The 20,203-nt window shown below is 52.5% G+C and overlaps 1 protein-coding gene across 2 annotated transcripts in view; it reads right to left on the minus strand.

Moving 5' to 3' along the window:
• WASF2 (WASP family member 2) overlaps positions 1–13,960 on the minus strand; it is a 32,557-nt gene extending 18,597 nt beyond the window's left edge. The window contains exon 1 of one of the 2 annotated variants that reach the window (XM_005529668.3): positions 13,845–13,960. The gene's annotated coding sequence lies outside the window, so the exon portion shown is untranslated. The remainder of the gene's footprint in view (positions 1–13,844) is intronic. The other variant, XM_088067433.1, reaches the window with a different exon arrangement.
• Between the last annotated feature and the right edge of the window lie 6,243 nt (positions 13,961–20,203).

A 20,203-nucleotide genomic window follows, 5' to 3' on the forward strand; every position in this document is an offset into this window, starting at 1 on the left:
GGGCTATGGACAAACACCCTGCTCTCCCAGAAGAGATTTTGGATAAGAGGCGTTTTAAAGCTAAAATTCCTCTCTTATGAGCAGAAGGATGAGGAGCTTCAAGATTTTATGAAGGAAATCTGGGACCTGCAAAAAGAGCAGGTGATGTCCCCACAAGAACACTGTAAGACCTTGCTTTTTCCTGGAGTGTTTGGAGGGTAGGGATAGAGATAACAGCTAATGGGCTCCTGTAAAACCTTCATGCCTCATGAGTAGGTGGGACAAAGATTAATAGTGTGGATTGGAAAATAAGTGGTGTATCTCAAAGGCAGGAGTCAGGTAGGACAGAAAACCAGGTGCGGAGAAGGGACAAGGTATGGGAGCAAAGAGGCAAGGGGAAGAGGAAGCAAAACACTGGAGGCAGCACAAGGCATGAGCTGGGGGCAGGGAGGAGACGCAGTAAATGAAAGAAGGGACAGAGCTAAAAAAGCTTTCTGGGAGGCTCGTGCTGTTATTCGTTAAGAGACTCATTAAGGAGGCGACTGACAGCGCAGTGCCAAGCACGGGCCATCCAGAACCGCTTCACTTTCTGTGCTCAGGGCATGACAGCACAGCAGAATTGCACCCTGGCTGGCCAGCCTGGTCATCAGGCATTAGTCACTGTCACACAATGACCGCAGACCATATATTATAACTAAATCCTACCATTCAGATGCTTTAAATGAATTGCAAGGCTGAAAATCTTTATCTTTGGGGTAAAGATAAGCACTTCCATTTGCTTATGAATGCTGGAGATTAGATTTGTTTCAGGAGTGTAGAGTTTTGGGGTGCAAACACTGTTTTTAAAGAAGCTGCAAGAATGACGTGGGCACAGAGGAGCTGCCCTGATCCCAGTGTAACAGGAGAGAAGATCAAGTATGTTAGAAGTAAAAGGAAACTGCCTCTAGAAACAGAAAACTGCAACAGATTTCTAATGAATATGGAAAACAAAGAAAGGCATCAAATTGAAACACAGTGCGAGGAAAGAAGTTCAGTGATCTCTGCTGGCTGCAAGAGCCGTAAGGAAAATCCACAAATCCTGCTGCATCAATCCACACTCAAAAGGCTCATCCTCCCAACCACTGTGCTTCACACCTTCTTAAAAACAAGGAAACAAATGGTTTTCCTCTCCCACTTGAACCAGACCCTTCCTACCTGCTCCCAAGCACTTCCTCTGAAGCCTCCAAGTCATGACTTGAATCCCAGAAGGCTGTAAGAGCCTTGATGATGTTGTGACGGCAGTGACTAAAAGCCAAACCATCTGAAAAGCCCAGCTTCGCCCCGCAGCTCCTTTCCCCTTGCTGCCCCACCTACAGCTGGGTATTGCCAGGATGCCTCATAATTTCCCCTCTCCCAAAATGCTTAAACAGGCGCTGCCGAGCCCTGGCCTGCTCCAGCCCAGAAACACGTCTGCTGAGCATGAAAAAGCCCTGGAAGCTGAATTCACTGCTCCTATATTCCTACTGATCTTCCAGCCTCAACTGGCACTTTGTTTCCAGGATTCACCGGGTTTTTGCTCCCCATCATCCTTCCCCACAACTCCAGTCCTTTCTCACTGCACACATCATGGTCTTGGATGCCTCGTGTTTTTCCAGGAAAGCAGGATCCATGAGTAGAGCTTCATCCCGTGGCTGCTGCTCTGACACCCTGCTCCTGCCACAAGAAGCTCTCACCTTGAACGTCCTGCTCACCAGCTTTTAAGAGGATTCTGCCTTTGGCAATTAGTTCTGCAAATACTCTTGGGCACTGGGGAACAAGCGTGGCCCAACACAGGCTCGAAAAGGGGGAAAAATGTGTGACTTGCAACTCTTGCCTTTTGGAATCCAGCACTTTAAGCAAAGCTGAGGTAAATCCAAGATAAGCATGCTGCTCCAAGATTTCTTATCTGCAAGCCATCGACCGCTCTCCCCATGAGCTCTGCTGCAGCAGATCACTCAGGAATCCCAGCTCTGGATTAGAATCAAGTACAATTGGTTTGTTTCAAACAAGAACTGCCAGTACATAAACCCCTCGCACAAAGCCGCGTCTTATTGACTATTTTTAATAAATAGGGCTGGCACAGTAAAATTGAACAATTGTTAGGAACAATAAAGGAGACAGACTTTGATTACAACTATTGAGAAGCAATACAGGGATGTTTTAGGATTGAGTATTTGCTTTCCAAGGCGAGTTCTGTCAACTGAAAACAGCAACTCGGAGCAAATACTCCTTAACAAGTGGTTTGAAGCAGAGCAGAAATCAGCACTGTACAGCAAGAGAGGAAGCAGACCTGTTTTTTGGGTTTTTTTTGTAGAGCAGGCAGATAGCACAGTCACTGTGGTGGTGCAGAGGAGAAGGCAGGCAGGACTCCAAGGCGAGCCCTGCGGATGCATCGCACACAAAGAGCTGTAAATAACAGGTGAGTTGGAGCGAGAGATCTGGCAAGGTTCTCCCCACTGGTATTTGACCAGTTAGCATAGCGTTACTGGGAGTCACCTGGGTAATTCCCCGCTCAATGTGACACACAACCTCTTAGATCAGGGACCATCTGCAAATAAATCTGGACCCCAGCAGTGAGATCATCTGTCATAGTGTCTGGTGTAGCACAAAGCACCTAAGGAGGGCAGAGCGCTTTTTTTGGAGAAGGGAAGGGAATTTAGGCTTGATTTCCAAGTACGTCAGGGTGAGCAACCACCCTGCCCTGGGCTGGGCTTACAGAATCCTCTGCCTGGACACAAACAGGCAGCGCAGTCAAAGAGACCAAGCCCTCAGCTAAGCGCTTTGGAGAGCCGCCTCTAGGAGTGCCCATCGGGGGACTAGACACAGCAGCAGGTTTGGGAATGAGGGGGAAAGGAGATAATCAGATCTGAAATTCCCATCAGTATGAAATAAGACTTAACTCAGTAGCTTGCCAACGCAGACCGACTGTTCTTTCTAATGTCTGTGACAACTCTGCTTCGAATTTCAAGCTTCTCTCAGCAGTAACTACTCCCCCATGTAGCTGTAATGGCCAGAAAGAGACTGGCTTTTATGTAACCCCAAAAGACTTGCAGAAAGGGAAGCAGCAGCCACACACGCACACACACAGGGAGAGCTGAGGGGGGAAAAAAATCAGCAGAAGGCTCTGCTGAGTGCTCAGGGCTATATCCAAGCTCACAATGCAGCCACAGAGAAGTGGGATGCGGCAATCAGAAATGCTCCAGTTCCATGCTCAGAGAGAGACCCAGCAATCAGTGCTGCATCCGAGCAATAGGGAGCAAAATTATAGAGCAAACTGCCATGTGATGCCACAAACTACTCCATCCCGCCAGCTGTAACAAGTATTCATTCCCAAAAACGCATCACAGGCTCATCTGTCATTACCAGCCCAGCCTGCCAGCAGCTGAGCAGGAGTCAGCAGTGAAGGGCAGCTGCAGGGCTGCTTCCTTTCACAGTGGTCTATTCTCCCAAAAAACCACGGGGGAGACGGACGGGTAAAACCCCCCCGGCGCAGCGGAAAACGCTGCCCACCATCTCTCAGCAGCCGGTGGGATGGGAAGCACATGCTGTGTTTTCACCCACCCTCACACAAAAGCTCTCCTGAAGCAGGATCTACTGAAAATCCAGGACCTTTGGGAGAACACACTTAGCTGATCACAAAAATCCACATCCACGACCCCTCTGTGCACTAATAACGCACTTCAATCACCAAGCGGAGAACTTTGCAGGCCTGATCTGCCGGCGTTACGAAAGAGGATGTTTGGGCAATACCATGGGGCAAGAGCAGCACTGCCCTTTTCCACAGCCATGTTCCAGCACTGGGAACGTCAGCCCTGATCCTGCAGCATAACAAGGATTGTACAGCGTGGAGTCCTTGAGACAACAAACATCCAGCCTGCTCCAATCCCAGAGTAAAAATACCTTTTTTTTTCCCCCTCCCCTGCCTTCCCCCCACCCCCCCCCCAGTCTGCTGGCTCTGAAAAATGCAAAAGAGGCTCAGAAAGCCATTTTCTGCGGGTTTTTTTGTCTGGCTCATGCATTATCATCATCATTTACTGCCCTCAAGGGGATTGCACAGGTGTGACTGAAAATTTGGCTCTTCCTTTTAAACTTTTTGTTATCAGCTTTGCTGAAGATGATCTTGCTGGAATAAATACCAGGCTGCTCTCCTGGAGAGGGACTCGCTCAGAGCTGTTGTCAGAAATCTGTCTGGGGGTGGAAGGATGGGGGTGTCACTAATGGGGAACATACAGATCCTCCTGGCTTCTGCTGGAGTGCTAACAGAGCCAGCAGTTTGACCTAGACTTTTATTTTTTTTATTCCTACAAAACAAACCGTTGCACTAATTAATGTTTCCATTCATTTAGCTGAAAAACAAGTTAAACAAAGAGGGTCACCTGGTGTTCCTATCAATACCTGACTAGGATACAGGCAGAATAAATGCATTTAAATAAAACTCTAGAAGAGACGTGACAAGAGAAAGGCAGTTTAGCTCAATTAAAGAGAGCTGTCACAGGGATTTGATTCTCAGAATACAGAACTATCGATTAAACAGGAATTAAAGCTCCAGAACAGAAAGGTTTCAAGGTCTTTGCTGTGAGGGTATACATCAGGAGAGAGAGGCAGGGCTCCTTCAGCACCACAAGAGCTCTGGCTTTGTTGCTTCCTAGGAAACAGGAGCAGCAAAGGGAGCAGAATGCTCACTACTAAACCTCTGAACAATTTGGGACAGAATACAAGGTCAGTGACAACACAGAGTGGCATCACGAGTGTGAATCAACAGGTAGCTTTGGTGCACTTGGGTACTGAAAACCCACAATATGTTCTAAAACATTTCAGGAGTATGTAGGGAGAGGCCTGGGAAGGTTTCAGACCTAGAATCCTACAGTCCTAGAATGGCTTGGGTTGGAAAAGGCCTTACAAACCATCTCATGCCACACCCTGCCATGGACAGGGACACTTTCCACTAGGCCAGGCCGCTCCAACCTCTGTGTGACCTGACCTTGGACACTGCCAGGGATGGGGCAGCCACAGCTGCTCTGGGCAACCGGTGCCAGGGCATCACCACGCTCACAGGGAAGGATTCCTTCCCAATTTCCCATCTAACCTTGTCCTCTGGCAGTGGAAAGGCATTCCCCCTTGTCCAAAGTCCCCCTTCAGCCCTCCTGGAGCCCCCTCAGGCACTGGAATGGGCTTTAAGGTCTCCCTGGGGCCTTCTCCAGGCTGGACAACAGCAGCTGTCCCAGCCTGCCCCCAGAGCAGGGAGGGCTCCAGCCCTTGGAGCATCTCTGGACTCGCCACAACAGCTCCACGTCCTTCCTGTGAGGAGCACCCCAGAGCTGCAGGCAGCACCGGAGGTCACCAGGGCACAGCAGAGGGGCAGAATTTTCCAAGCTTCAAAGTCTGTAACTGCTGCATTCACTTCAAAGGGTGTTGACTAGAAGAGACACAATGCAGGTGGGAAGGCAAGCAGTGTCCCTGGCCACAGCTCCCGTGGAGGGCCTGCAGGAGCCCCTGGCTGCGGGAATGCCTGCGCAGGAGCCCAGCCCCAGGACTGCGGCTGCTGAAGCAAACCCTCCCTCCATCCCGGCCTGAATTCCCACTAATGAGCACAGTGCCTTTGCTTCCTCTGCTTCCCAGCAGCCTCCCCAGCCACAGGAAAGGCTTGTGTCTGTCGCACTAACAAAGCCCAACTCACAATACAGCAGCACATTCTCATTCCTGGGCAGCGCTCAGTAATTAATATGGAAAGAGAGGGTGTGCTTTTTTTCCCCCTAAATGACTTATTCGTTAAGTTCGAGCATATTTTAACCTTCCTTTTCAGCAGATAAACTCTGTCTCATTTGCAGCTAAGCTCAGCCTTCCCTTCTTTGCCACACACCAAACTATTTTGATTAATGAAAGAGTAGGAACAAACCAGTTCCAAGTGTTTTCTATAGAGCTCAACTGCTCTTTCAGTTTCAACTCACGCCTAGATAATTATATCACAGCTCTGAGTGCCCCCACCCTTCTGCTGCACTTGGGGAATACTGGAAAGATAAGTCTTTTCTTAATTATTAAATGTAAATAGCTCATTAAATATAATCCAATTACTTTAATTGTAAGAAAAAGGAAGTAATTACAATATGTACATGTATTCTTGCCTGAACAGTTTTAATATCTTAAATGAATCTTTGCAGCATTAATATTTTAAGTCAACCTTTGACATGAGGAAAGGAAAAAAAAAAAAAGACATTGACTCCCTGATATTTCCCAGAAGTGTTATATCTGCTGAGATTTTGGTCACAAAAAGACAAGAGATTGGCCTTGAGCATCTAAATCAAAACTATTTATAAACAGCATCTTAATAAAGTCAAAATAATACACAGGCTTTTCATTGTGGAGGGAAAAAATAAATATATAAACACAATGCCACATGAAGAGCCTGAATATGATTTTGGGATCTCAGGAGCCCAGCAAGATGGGCACTGCTGTGAACTCAGGAGAACAGGCAGGATCCCATCACACCAGTACCAAAAGCCATCACCTAGCTGGGGGAGAAGGGGCCTACTCCACATCTGGGATTACCCAGCTCTTCCATGGCAGTGTCCAGCGAGGTGATCCCACAGAAATGCTGAATGCAGCGTCTGTGTGTGCACAAGCCATCTGTGCAATGCACAGGCACGGCCCAGGATCCCAGGCTGCCATTTGGGATTTGCAGGCAGAGCTGCAGGAAGCTGTGAGGAGCAGCCCTCTGGTTTTGCTCAATAGCATGACAATCCCTGGACTCACTTTCTCCATCCCTGCAGCCAGCGGGACCGAACAACCTTCCAGCAGACTCCAGCAAGGCCCCACAGTTTTGATCAGCCCCCCTGGTCTGACAGAGCAGGGTCAGGTTTCAGCTTGGCTGTGGTGACAGATGCCTGTGAAATCTCCTTGGGACAGGCAGAAAAATATTCAGTTTAAACTGTAGCTATTTCCATTTTGCATGTTCCGAGCCCAGCAGTGATCTCACCTTATGTAATCTCCAGTGCAAACTCCAGGCTCTGGACCATCCACAACTATTCAAGGGTGTTTGAAACTATAAAATCTCAGAATGGTTTGGCTTGGAAAGGATCTTAAAGCTCATCTTGTTCTACCCCTTGCCTTGGGCAGGGCCACCTTCCACTCTCTCAGGTTGCTCCAAGCCATGTCCCACCTGGCCTTGGACACTTTCACAGATGAGGCAGCCACAGCTGCTCTGGGCAGCCTGTGCCAGGGCATCACCACCCCCACAGGGAAGGATTCCTTCCCAAAACCTAACCTAAACTTGCCCTGGCAGTTTGAAGCCATTCCCCCTTGTACCATGCTCCAGGCCCTTGTTCAAAGTCTCTCCAGATTTCTTGGGGCCCCTTTAGGCACTGGAAGCGGCTCTAAGGTTTCCCCAGAGCCTTCTCTTCTCCAGGTGAGCACCCCCAGCTCTCCCAGCCCAGCTCCAGAGCAGAGGGGAGCCCTCAGGGCATCTCCATGGCCTCCTCTGAGCTTCCTCCAGCAGCTCCACGTCCTTCTTGTGTTGGGTGCCCAGAGCTGGATGCAGGTACTGGAGTACAGAGGGAATCATCACTTTATTGAACTGATCTTTTTGGGAAAACAGAGATTAGACCGTATTAGGGATGCTAAGGATGCAGGCCTTTCTAGCCAAGCTTATCACAAGGTCTATAATAAGCTGCTTTATGGAAACCTCTCATGTGAAGCCAGCCCCTAGATGTAACCTCCTTGATACAATATTGAATTCTCAATAGCAACCAAAAGGCTATTTTGTAAAAGTTAATTACAGACGTTTTTAATTGAGCTTGCAGAAGGGAAGCGGCCAGTGATTTCATGCTGCCCTAGACAGAAGGTAAAGGTTTTCCACAAGCTGTGTTTATAGCTCTAAGCTTTCCTCCAGCAAAGTACCGGCTCCACAGCTGCTGGTATTGAAAGAACAGGATCTGGGTGTGTGCATGGTTCTCTCTCGCCTGGTTGGGTTTTTTTGCAGCTGCAAGGCCAAACCCATGCGAGTGCGTGTGTGCTTTTTCTTACGGTGACAAAGGCAGGGTGCCTGAAAGGGAACTCGCTTCCGCTCTGGCAAGCACTCAGCCAACTATTGCTGGGCTAAGGGGTGGTCGGGGAACTTTCACCCATCCATTCAGCCAAGGCCGCTATTCCCCCTCCCTCCCAATTAAATCCCATTTTTTGCACTCCATGCATGAACTGCAGCCACACCAATACATCAGATATTGTGGCTGATAGCCTCCCCTGAATGCCACTTAAAGCCCTCCAGTGCAGAGCGCCCTGAAAGCAAAGCATCGCTCATTCTCTGAGCAACAGAAAGAGACTTTTGCTCCAGAGAGACCTGAAGTAAGACTAAGTAGCAGGAGAAGGGCATCCAGAGAAAGAGGAAATGAGAAATTAAAACCACATTCAATCTTATTAGTGGTAATACAATAGGTCAACAAGAGTACTTTGCACAACTCCAGTATGGGAACAACTTATGCAGAACTCGGAGCGGTGACAGCAGCGAGTTTGGTGTTTATCAAAACCAGCAAATTTTGTCAGCACTATTTTAAAGTGCCCAGCTGGGAGGGGAGAGGGCTGGAGGGGGAGAGTGCCTCCATTCCTTGCAGGAGAGTACACTTAGGAGAGGAGAACGTGAGGAATACTCCTGCTCCTCTTTTTCCATCTGAAACATTTTCTCTCTCAAGGGATTTCCAGCATCTTATGAGCACAGCCTCTTTGAAGTGCTGTAAAGTGGCACTGCTCATCATTTCAGTAATGATAGTAAATAAGCTCCAGTATTTTGTTGATCCTTTTCCTTTTGCTTTACAAACAAAAGGTCAGAGTCATTAGCCCAGTTTGATGAGAAATGGAGGCCTGGAAGAGGCAGGTTCCTCTGGAACATCACTGGAAACATCATTGAATGAAGACAAGTGACAGGACTTTGGAGCAGCCATACCAGATACCCAAGCACTCTCACCATGCCCAGGTATGAGATGCAGCAAGCGAAGAGCATGGCAACAAGGCAAGCACAGAGGAAGAGTTCTCCCTGCCTTTCCATGCTGCAGCACCCCACTGCACCCCAAGAGCATGTGGAAACAAACACTCTCATTTTAACTGTCCTTCATGGATTTCACTTCCATAAAATGGCCTGATCAGTTCCTTAACTCATCTGAACAGTGTATTCATGAGATCCTGGGGCAGCAAATCCCATATATATTATGTTAGGTGAAAAGACACTTCCTTTTATGCCTTTCACTTCACCATTAGGGGATTTTAATCTCAAATCTATGTGTGGCTTTGCTTCACAAAGGAGTTGTTCAAATAAATTCATCACCATTCATATAAAACAAGCCACTTCCAAGCAGAGGGTTTGCAGGCTGCATCTTCAAGGCCAGGTTGGACAGGCCTTGGAGCAACCTGGTTTATTTATGGAAGCTGTCCCTGCCCATGGCACAGGAAGGAGATGACCTTTAAGGTCCCTTCCAACCCAAATTGTTCTGGGTTCTATGATCAAACACAAGAGAAGCATTCAGTTCTTATGGAGCACCTTCAGTATAAACCAAACTAATAACTCATGGCTTAGGTTTGATTTACAAGAGCAGTGAGAACAAACCATATTTAGTGGCTGGGTCTGTGTCTGACCCATTCTGGACTGTGCACTGCTTCCAACAGTAATGCAGGAGAACCCAAACCTCACAAAGAAGTCACCAGTGACCTGGGAACAGCTCACTGAAGCAGTGACACAGCAACAGCCTCCCAGGCAGAACTTCCAGCCCTCAAGAACCAATGGCAACTGCTGCTGCCTCCCAGGCATCTCCCGCCCTCCTCTCAGCATCACAGCACCCCCTAAAGCACCACTTCTCCCCAAAAAGAGTCTGGGATACTGCAGTGCAAGAGGAGTTGACACCGAAGGGACAGAGCAGGTCACCACTGACCCATTTGTGAGCTTCCTGGTGCTTTAAATTCCTTCTTCAAAACCCCTGGCAGATGCATACTTGAGATATCTGAGCTCCACCACTTCTCCAGCAGCAAGCTAACACCAGAGAGCTTTCCCATCATTTCAGGAATTAGGGTGGGATCTAGATGAACTATTTCCCAGGCCCGTTACTGGGGGGAAGGAGCTGGGATGGAGAATGTGATTAACAGTTCACTCTGCCTGCTGGAGAAAATTCACATTTAAGTTCACATTTAAGTTCTTCTGGGAAGGGACCTCCACTCTACTGCCTCCCAGGCAGGGAAAAAAATATCTTGCAAACCTTCAGATTGGAAAAGAAATGTCATATAAATGAGAATTAGACCTGAATCTGATCAACTTCTACCAAGCACTCCCTTCACAGTGAAGCCTGATCTGCCTCCCATCCTCAAAAAAAGAACCAACATGTCTTTTTATTACAGAGTTGCAAAAATACAAAAGGAAGTAAATGTCACCAGGGTGGTTCTGTTCTGAGCAGTCATTTGCTTATTACCCAGAAGCCATTGCCACACGCCTTTTTTAATCCTGTGTTTATAAATACCTAAAGTATTTAAATAAATGTTAATCTGTGGTAACTAAGGCCCTGATCTCACAAATATTTATCCTTGCACAGTGAGAATAAACACTCAAATACACAAATTTCTTACTACAGATCCCATTTCAGCCAGAGTGCTGTTGAAAACAGTAACACACAGAAGACAGGCTGGGAAAATAGCTGCATTTTGCCTTCCTGGGTTTTCACAGTGTGTCACTTTTGGGTTGTTTCCTGTGCATTTGCTGTAGAAACTGCACAGAGGAGCAGAGCTGAGCCACCAGACAGGGCCCGTGGTGGCTGTTGGAACCCTCAGAAGGAGCTTTTGGCAGTGTTTTTTCCTGGTGTCCCATTCTGCACGAGGACAGCAGGAACTTTATCCACAGCACATGCAAACACAATCGCTATTCAATCCCTTTCCTGGTTTGTGACTGACTCATGAGCAACGTATTTTGGTCAGCTGAATAACCAAGGGCTCAGTATTATCATCAAACCAAGCAGAGGCAAACCCAAAGCCTTGCATTTAAAGTTATTAAACATTTTGAGTCCAGAAAACCCACAGAGAGAAACTATCTAGATTAAAGCCAAGTCTTAACACTTGCTGAAATCTTCTTTATTACAATCTGTCAAAGGAAATTTGAATTTTTGAAAAACATTAATCCTACCAACCTTCGTTCTTCTATCACCACACAAGCATAACAAAATAAACTCAGGAGAGGGATTTGTTGCTGTAACTTTATGCACATGAGGCAATCACTGAAGTTTTAACCCCTCCACCCACACACCATGATTATCTAACCTTGCTGAATGAAATCAACTTTTCCTAGACCAGCCCTGAAGAATGAGATATATTCAAAGCACGCTGAGAAACTGGGTTGGGACTGATCAGAAGGGTTGTATTCCTTGTCATGAATCACTGTCTGCAAATACCTTCTGAGTTGTAACTCACAAAAATGCACCATTTCTGTGTGGTGTGTCACATTAGTCAAAGGGAAACCAGTTTTATACTGGCACAAGCCATCAGAAAGGTTTTATTTCTTTATATTAAAATAATGGAATTTGGAACATTTACTTTTTGATCTCATTATCAGACAAGACAAAAAAAATCACAGTTCTTTTTAAAACCAGTGGAAAAGATATAGTTTAGAGAAAAGTTTACACTGAGTTCACCCCTAGAAGTTTATCGTCTTACAACCCACACTTAGAAAGCACAGCAAGGTTTCACCTCCTGTCAGGTGGGCTATAAGGGAGCTGCCATACCCACTCCTCCAGGCTTTAAATCGTGCAGAAATCAAGGCTTTGGAAGGTAAATCCCAGAAAGTCCGATCTCACCATCTCCAACACACCCAGGGATAACAGTGACAACTGCAGCTTGAGCCAAGATCAGTGTCAGCTGGCTCCCACAAGCTCAAGTCACGCCCTGTCACTCAAACTTCATTATTTTGAAGCTCATTACTTAAAAAGAACTATAACCCTCAAAGTGCCCTGAACTTTGTGCCTGGTGTGCTCTACCCACCCCACTGCTGGGGTAATGCTCCTGCTTGGTTCTGGATGCGAGGGGGAGTCCAAGTCACTCTCTGGACGTGCTGGCTGTGCTCTCGTGGGGAGATGTTGGCCCTGGTTTGTTTTTAACTCAGTTTGGGATTAAATTACGAGTCGGTTTCTATGGCAAAACCCACTCAAGGTCAGGAAGGGACAAATCAGAATGAAAAGTGTCGCAACGCAGCATTCTGAATTCCTGCAGTGTTTAGCAGCAACTGATTCTGCAGATGTGGAAAATGGGTGGAAAACATAACCGCTGCCCTTCCTCATGTGACCGAGCGCACAAGACTCGGTACTTCCCATAAAGCAGAACTTCCCAGGTCTGAGGAAGGTGTCCCTGCCCATGGCAGGGGGGGGAATGAGAGCCTTTAAGGTCCCTACCAACCCAAACCATCCCATGATTCTATAAAAGCAACATTTTTGCACCAGTTTTGTCTCAGGAAAGCACATCCATACCCCTCAAATGGCTTCCAACATCTTTTAATTTCAACTTCTCCCTCTCAGGAGTCTTCAGGAAGGACACAAAAGTGTGAGGGTTACAGAGGGCTCCATCAATTGTGACTCTGCCTGCAGCTGAGGTATTTAACAGAAGTTTTTTTAATCATTATTAATAGAATTTCATGTCCACCAACATCTGCAGTGCTGAAAGATTTAAGACTTTCCGTGTTTCCTAGTGCTGAACTCCCAGCATTACCACATCCCTCAGCCCCATCAGAGCTCTGACCTATGGTGCCCAATTCTCTTGTTGCTTCCAAGGAAAGCAAAACAGCAAGGCCAAATGTGAAATTCTGACATGGAAATAAAAAATCCTACCATAGAAAGGTCCTAGAAGTCAAGTGATATCTAACAGGGAGACGCTGCAATCCTCACCTTTCTCCAGAATACATGTATCCCAAAGTAACCCCAACACTAACTAAACACTGGTGAGGTACAGTCACAAAGACATTTCCTAATACCTTCTTTCTTCTCCAGAAGAAATAGGGTCTGAGGCCACCAGGAGGTTAGTGCACTAAACCAAACTATCCAACCATACCCAAAGCCTTTTTTCAGGGAAAAAAAAACCCCAAACATTTCCCTAAGCACACTACAGCATGCACAGGGGATGACATCAAGGAGTTCTAGATTTTACGTGCTGTGCAAGATTCACAGACAAACAGGTGCCACACATACATCAAAGTGCTCCCAGACAGATGGAGGGGTGCACCCAGGAGTGGGGCTGAACACAGGCAGGACACAGAAGTTTCCTTCACTGAGGGCACCCAGCTGCCACCCGGCAGCCTCTGGACACGGACACGTTTTCCCAAGTCCCAATGTCAAACTCAGGCCGCAAATGCCTGGAAAGGGAGGGCCCCCCTCAAGGGACCTGCAGCACCCCTCGTTTCCTGAGTGCCCCGGCGTTCCCGGCTATGCCAGACCTGCGGGACAGGCCCGGGACAGCGGACACCGGCCAGGCCTCGGGAGAGCGACATCTCCTTCAGCCAGCACGGGGCTCTGAGCACCCCCGGACAGCCCCCGCTACACCCCAACTCCCACAGGCCAGCCCGGCCCGGGCACACACCCCGCACCGAACCGCGGCCTCCGGGAGGGGCTGGGGAAGCGTCAGGCCGGGGATGGAGCCCCAGACCGGGACAGACCCCCCGAAACCCCCGCCCGACACCACAGCAGCACCGGCTCACTATGTGGCAGGAAACACCACCCGCCTCGACCTCAAAACTCACTATTTGGCAAGAGCCTTGCGGCCCACTCCAGCGCCTCTGCCTCTTTCCCCCGGGAAGAGACGGCCCGGGGGGACTGGGGAGGCTCTCTCGTCCCTCTCACACTCACCCTGTCCGCGGCTGTCCCCTCCGCGCCCCCGGTCTCACTACCACCAGGGCGGGCCGGCCCGCCCGTCCGCCATTCCACGACTCCCCCTCCCTGCCCTGGCGGGCCCTCGCCCCTCCTCCACCGGCGGCCGCGCCTCCTCGCCATTGGCTGTCCGCCCGCAGGTGCTGCCGCGCCATTGGCTGCGGCTCCCTGTCCATCAAAGCCGTCCTACGCCACTTTCGTACGGACCTGGCGCAGCGGAGGAACCGCGCCCAGGCCGCCGCGCAAAGAGAGTAACTGAGGAGGCGTGTACCATGAGGGGAGACAGACGGGGGGATCCTGGGCGGCCTGGGGACACATTACAGAGACAGAGGAGAAAACCGCGCCAACAATCACAATTAAAACATCTTAAAAATATTCTTTTTTTGTTTATTAAAGCCAGGAATTTATATTGTTCCAAGTCACACTGGAGGAAAGGGGTGTCTGTCACTTCCGTATCTCTCCCAGAGAGCTCCGCTTTGCTGTTGCCTTTCTCCTCTATGGTCTCCCGCCCTGCGAGGAAAGTTCCACCTGGGGGAGCGGGGGTGTCAAACCAGGCGGGTCTGGGGTCTGGGGTCTGGGGTCTGGGGTTTGGGATTTGGGGTTTGGGGTCTGGGGTTTGGGGTCTGGGGTCGGGGGTTTGGGGTCTGGGGTCTGGGGTTTGGGATTTGGGGTTTGGGGTCTGGGGTTTGGGATTTGGGGTTTGGGGTCTGGGGTTTGGGGTCTGGGGTCTGGGGTTTGGGGTCTGGGGTTTGGGATTTGGGGTCTGGGGTCTGGGGCCTGGGGTTTGGGGGCTGGGGTCTCGGGTTTGGGGTCTGGGGTCTGGGGTTTGGGGTCTGGGGTTTGGGGTCTGGGGTCTGGGGTCTGGGGTTTGGGGTCTGGGGTCTGGGGTTTGGGGTCTGGGGTCTGGGGTCTGGGGTTTGGGTCTGGGGTCGGGGGTCTGGGGTTTGGGGTCTGGGGTCTGGGGTTTGGGGTCTGGGGTTTGGGGTCGGGGTGGGAGATGTGTGACAAGGCATGGGGGATTAGGGACAGGACTGCAGGAGAAGGGGGAGAGGGATGGGGGAACCTCGGGGAGAGGCTGCAGGTGACAGGGACAGCGTTGGGGACTGGAGCAGCTGCCAGTCCTGCTGCTCCCCTGCTGGGGAGGGGTCCCCAGCCCCCAAAGCAGGTTCCTGTCACGGCAGCCCCCGGAGCTGGGCCTGGCGGTGGCCGCTGGAATCCCCCGGGTGACGCTGACTTTGGCTCCCACCTGGATTTCTCCTCATGGCTTGGGACTGGGAACGGAGTCAGGGATTAATGGAGCCCGGAGTAACAAATAGAGCCCTTGGGGACACGGGGACAGGCCCTGCTGGGTCCTGCACCCCGGTACCACAGGGACACCCTGGTGCCACAGGGACACCCTGGTGCCACAGGGACACCCTGGTGCCACAGGGACACCAATCCCACAGGGACACCCCGGTGCCACAGGGACACCCTGGTGCCACAGGGACACCCTGGTGCCACAGGGACACCAATCCCACAGGGACACCCCGGTACCACAGGGACACCCTGGTACCACAGGGACACCCCGGTACCACAGGGACACCAATCCCACAGGGACATCGCAGCACATGCAGGGCACAGCAGGGCTCACTGTTTCCTGCCCTGTTTCCTGCCCTGTTTCCTGCCCTGTTTCCTCTCCTGTTTCCTGCCCAGCATAGAAGCAGAGTCCTGGCATGGCTGGGGTTGGAAGGGATCCTAAAGCTCATCTTAAAAGTGGTGGGCAGGGACGCCTTTGACGAGACCAAGTTGCTGCAAGCCCTGTTCCGTGGGGCATTTGACACTTCCAGGGATGGCGCCAGCATCCTGCAACTCATCCTGGTCCTCAGCAGAGCCTGGGTGATGCTAATGCCCTCCAGAAACTGCAGGAGCAGAGACCTGATGAGAAATTCCACCACATGGCGTGCCATGTTTCTGCTGATACACCTGGGTGTTAAACCCTTCCTCCCTGCCTGCTGATCAAACCAAGCCTGTGGGCTTGATGGGGGAGAGGGAGCAGGATGAAGGGCAGTGGCACAGACATCCATCTCTTCCCTGCTCTGTGCTCCTGCTTTAAACCAAACCACAGCGAGTAAATCAGCAGTGCTCCCGCCAGGAAGGAAACAAACCCGTGTGGGAGCCGTGATGGCAAAGCCAGGATCCCAGGGTCACTGTGGTGTGTGTCTGTCCCTCCTGTCCCTGCCTGCCCCGGGGGTCTCAGGCACCGCTGCCATCCCTCCGGATCCTGCTGGCAGAGATGGACACAGACATTCTGAAACAGCCATTTCTTGCCTGCTTTTTGCATCACTTTCCTCCACGAGACCCACCTCTGTAGATGATCAGCACTTCCTGGTGCTCCCTGCTGCCCTGTGCTCATCCTGGCAGGATGAGCCAGGACAGGGGATGGGACACACGTGGGGTACCCGGGATTCACAGGGGATGGGACACACGTGGGGTACCCGGGATTCACAGGGGACACACGTGGGGTACCCGGGATTCACAGGGGATGGGACACACGTGGGGTACCCGGGATTCACAGGGGATGGGACACACGTGGGGTACCCGGGATTCACAGGGGATGGGACACACGTGGGGTACCCGGGATTCACAGGGGACACACGTGGGGTACCCGGGATTCACAGGGGATGGGACACACGTGGGGTACCCGGGATTCACAGGGGATGCACATGGGGTACCCGGGATGCAGTGAGGCACAAGGGATGGATGGGGCACAAGGGACACTGCCCCGGTGCCCCCACCCTGCCCTATCACCCCAGTTCTCACCCGTGGCTGTGGGCCAGGCGCTGAGGTGCTGCTGGAGGCCACTCAGCTCCGTGTTTTCCACGCTGCCAGCGAGCCGTTCCCTTGAAGATCTGCCTCTATCTCAAGGTGTCACAGCCTCAAGGGACCTACCTAATCTGTATCTGCACTGCAACCTTTATCTCTCCTGCTCTGTTTATAGCTGCTGGATAAAACCTGCTAAACTGCAGGATCCAGCCCCCCTCCCCACCACCCTGGCCCCCGACACTTTTTTCCCTGGTGCTCTTGCCTGCCAGGTGCTTTCCTGTGTTCTGCTGGAGGTAAATGATGCTCCAGGGGATGGGGAAGGGCAGCCAGGCTGCTCCTGCCTCCCACCTCCCTCCCAGGTGGGCTCCAGCCATGTCCAAGCTCTTGATAACCACAGACAGACCCTGGCACAAATCAGTGCCTCATCCCAGCCCTGATTCCCTCATCCTGGGCTTGGATTCTGCCGAAAACCAGGTGGGATCCAGCAGGTCCAGCATCATCCTTTCTCTGCGTGCTTCGGGGATTGGGAAAGGGGGCATTCTCCACGGGAGGGAGGAGATGGCAGCTTGTTGAAGCCTTGGATGTCTCTTCCCTGGCCAAGTGCCCCTATCCCAGCAGGCACAGCTGCATCCCTGCTCCCTGTGGGAAAGGAGCCAGGGCTGTCAGCACCAGAGCTGTGAGGATGCTTTGGAAACATGCTCCCAAGGCTTCTCCTGCATCCCTGATTCCCATGGAGCTGGGATGCACAAGGACACATGGGATACTGGGGGTGGAAGAGGGCTCACAGGATGGATGGGGAGCCTGGGCTGCACAGGGTGCCCGGGATGCTCGGGGGGTACCCGGGATGCTCAGGGGTACCCGGGATGCTCGGGGGGTGCCCAGTGCGGGGTGCCCGGGATGCTCGGGGGGTACCCGGGATGCTCGGGGGGTGCCCGGGATGCTCGGGGGGGGCCCGGGATGCGCGGGGGGTACCCGGGATGCTCAGGGGTACCCGGGATGCTCAGGGGTACCCGGGATGCTCGGGGGATGCCCGGGATGCTCGGGGGGTGCCCGGTGCGGGGTGCCCGGGATGCTCGAGGGATGCCCGGGATGCTCGGGGGGTGCCCAGTGCGGGGTGCCCGGGATGCTCGAGGGGTACCCGGGATGCTCGGGGGGTGCCCGGGATGCTCGGGGGGTGCCCAGTGCGGGGTGCCCGGGATGCTCGGGGGGTACCCGGGATGCTCGGGGGGTGCCCGGGATGCTCGGGGGGTGCCCGGGATGCTCGGGAGGTGCCCGGTGCGGGGTGCCCGGCGCGTCCCCGCTCCAGCGTGGCGCGGGCAGTGGCTGTGCCGCTGACATTTACTAATCAGCTCTCACCCAGCGCACACCCGCTCCCTTCTCTTGCTGTCTTGTCTCCATGGAGACTCCGCAACCTTTGCTCACTCGTTAATGGTATCTCAGCAAAAGAAACTCCAACGCCACCCAGCCTTCCCCTCCCGGCCCCGGGAGAAATCCTCGCCTCTCACCTCCATCCCCATCCCCTCCTGCCGCTGGGGATAAAAGGGACGAGTCCTTGTTAGCGAAGGACCCAGCCACGGGGGCAAGTTCTGACGGTGGCGCAGGGAGGAGGGAGAGCCACCATCATCCTCCTCGCCACCAAAAAAACAAGGCCGGGTGATTTTATTGCAGTGGCAGCAAGGACAGGCTCCATCCATGCGGGATTCCGGCCAGCAGCCCCTTTCCTGGCTGATTTATTGAGCCACGAGGCTTGGCACGTGGTTCTGCCTGGGTTTCTGTGTTCCCCCATCCCAAACCCACACCCCGACATCCATGAAGCAACCCAAAAACCATCCAAAGGGCTGGAACTGGGAACGTGCTCCGTCCCCGGTGTCCTGCTCTCGCTGATTCTGTTTTCAAATTAACATGGGAAAGATGCCCATTACCTGCTTCCAGATAATGACTATGATTAGGCAGAGCTCTGCTGCCAGCCGAGATCTGAAGGATTTCTGTGCTCTCCAGCAGCGCTTTGCCAGTGCAAAAACAAGAGCAATAAAGTGTAAATAAAAGACTAAAGGAAATCGTGGGTCCATCAGTGGATGGGGTGTGTGGAAGGGGCTCTAATGATGGGCTCTCTGCGGTGGGGTGGCGGCTGCAGCCTTGCTCCAGGCAAGAGAAAATTGCAGAGGGGCTGTCCCAGTGCCTGCACCCCATGTGTGAACCTGGCTCGGCCCCTGCTTGCTGGGAACTGGGGTTTGGAGAAGGGAAATTCAAGATGTGTGTGTGTAAGGCTGTTCTGGGGGGACTCTGGCCCTGCAGACAGAGATGGGGCCTTAGCGAGGGGGGAAGAAACAGCTGCATCTCCTGAGATGATTGCACCAGCTCCCAGAGCACCCAGGGTGGTCCCACAGATCCTCTGCCTTGTGGTGGGACACTCTGCACCCATGGGGCAGGATGAGAGTGACCCCTCTGTGCCAGGTGTCCAGGCCCAGGCCACCAGAGGCCCCCAGGCAGGGGATGCTCAGGGAGCAGCCCAGGACCCATCGGGGCTGAGCTTGTCCCCATCCTCTGGGGATGCTGCGATGTCACTGGGGACTCTGGCCCTCATCCCACTGCTGAGGGAGGCACAAATCCCCTGCCTGTGCTGCCAAGCTGGGCTCCAGCTCCCTGTGAGCCTACCAAGATCCCCCAAACTGTCCAAGATCCCCCCACCACGGCCAGAAGAGATGGAAAACCTTGGCCATGGCCATGAGCTCACCCTCACTGAGAGCCTTCGAGGTGGCTCTCACCATCCCCGGGGCAGAGCATCCCTCCTGCCTGGCCCTGCACTGACCCGTGTCAGTCACCAGTCTGGGCTGTCACCGTGCCTGGGTGGGGGTGATGGTCCCCCAGTCCTGGGGGAAGCTGGAAGGAGCTGCCATTCCCTCTGACAGTTGCTTTGGGCAGTAGCTGCCATGTCCCGAAGCTGGTGCCAGGCGTGGCTCGGGGCAAGGCGGATCCCCGTGGCTCCGTGTCACCCCGCTGGGCTCCCACTGCCACTGGGATGGGCACAGGGGAGCCCGTCCCGGCCAGTCAGAGGCAGGAAGCTAATCTGCGCTCCGATTAGGCAGAGTTCCCAGCAAAGGAGGTTTCTTCTTTTTTCCTCCCCCCCTCAGTGATAACAAATAATAATATAATCCCCTTAATCCCTCCCCGAGGAGCCGGCGTGCACTCCCGGCCGGGAAGCACGGCGCTTCTGCCGCTGCTGATAACTCACACCCAGGGCCCCCAGAAAAACAAACGCTTTGGCTCACACGTTGCCCCCCAAAACTCCATGTGCTGCCCTAGGGCTCCCTCTCCCACCATCCCCAGACCCTCCCATGCAACCCCGCTGCCATCCCGGGAGGATCCGGCATCGCTCCCGCTTCCTTCCCACTCGGCGAGGCCATCGTGACCCTGCAGAGCCCCCAACTCAGCCAGAGGGGGCCCATTCAAGACCCCCACGGAGGCTCTGCCCTCTCAGCTCCTGCTGAGCAGGGAAGCGGCAGAGCCCCAGGGAGCTTCGCACCCCAGGTGCTCCT

The sequence above is a fragment of the Pseudopodoces humilis genome, chromosome 27, assembly GCF_049639895.1.
Source record: "Pseudopodoces humilis isolate 2021_Gansu_Grassland_sample_001 chromosome 27, ASM4963989v1, whole genome shotgun sequence".
Classification (NCBI taxonomy): Eukaryota; Metazoa; Chordata; class Aves; order Passeriformes; family Paridae; genus Pseudopodoces; species Pseudopodoces humilis.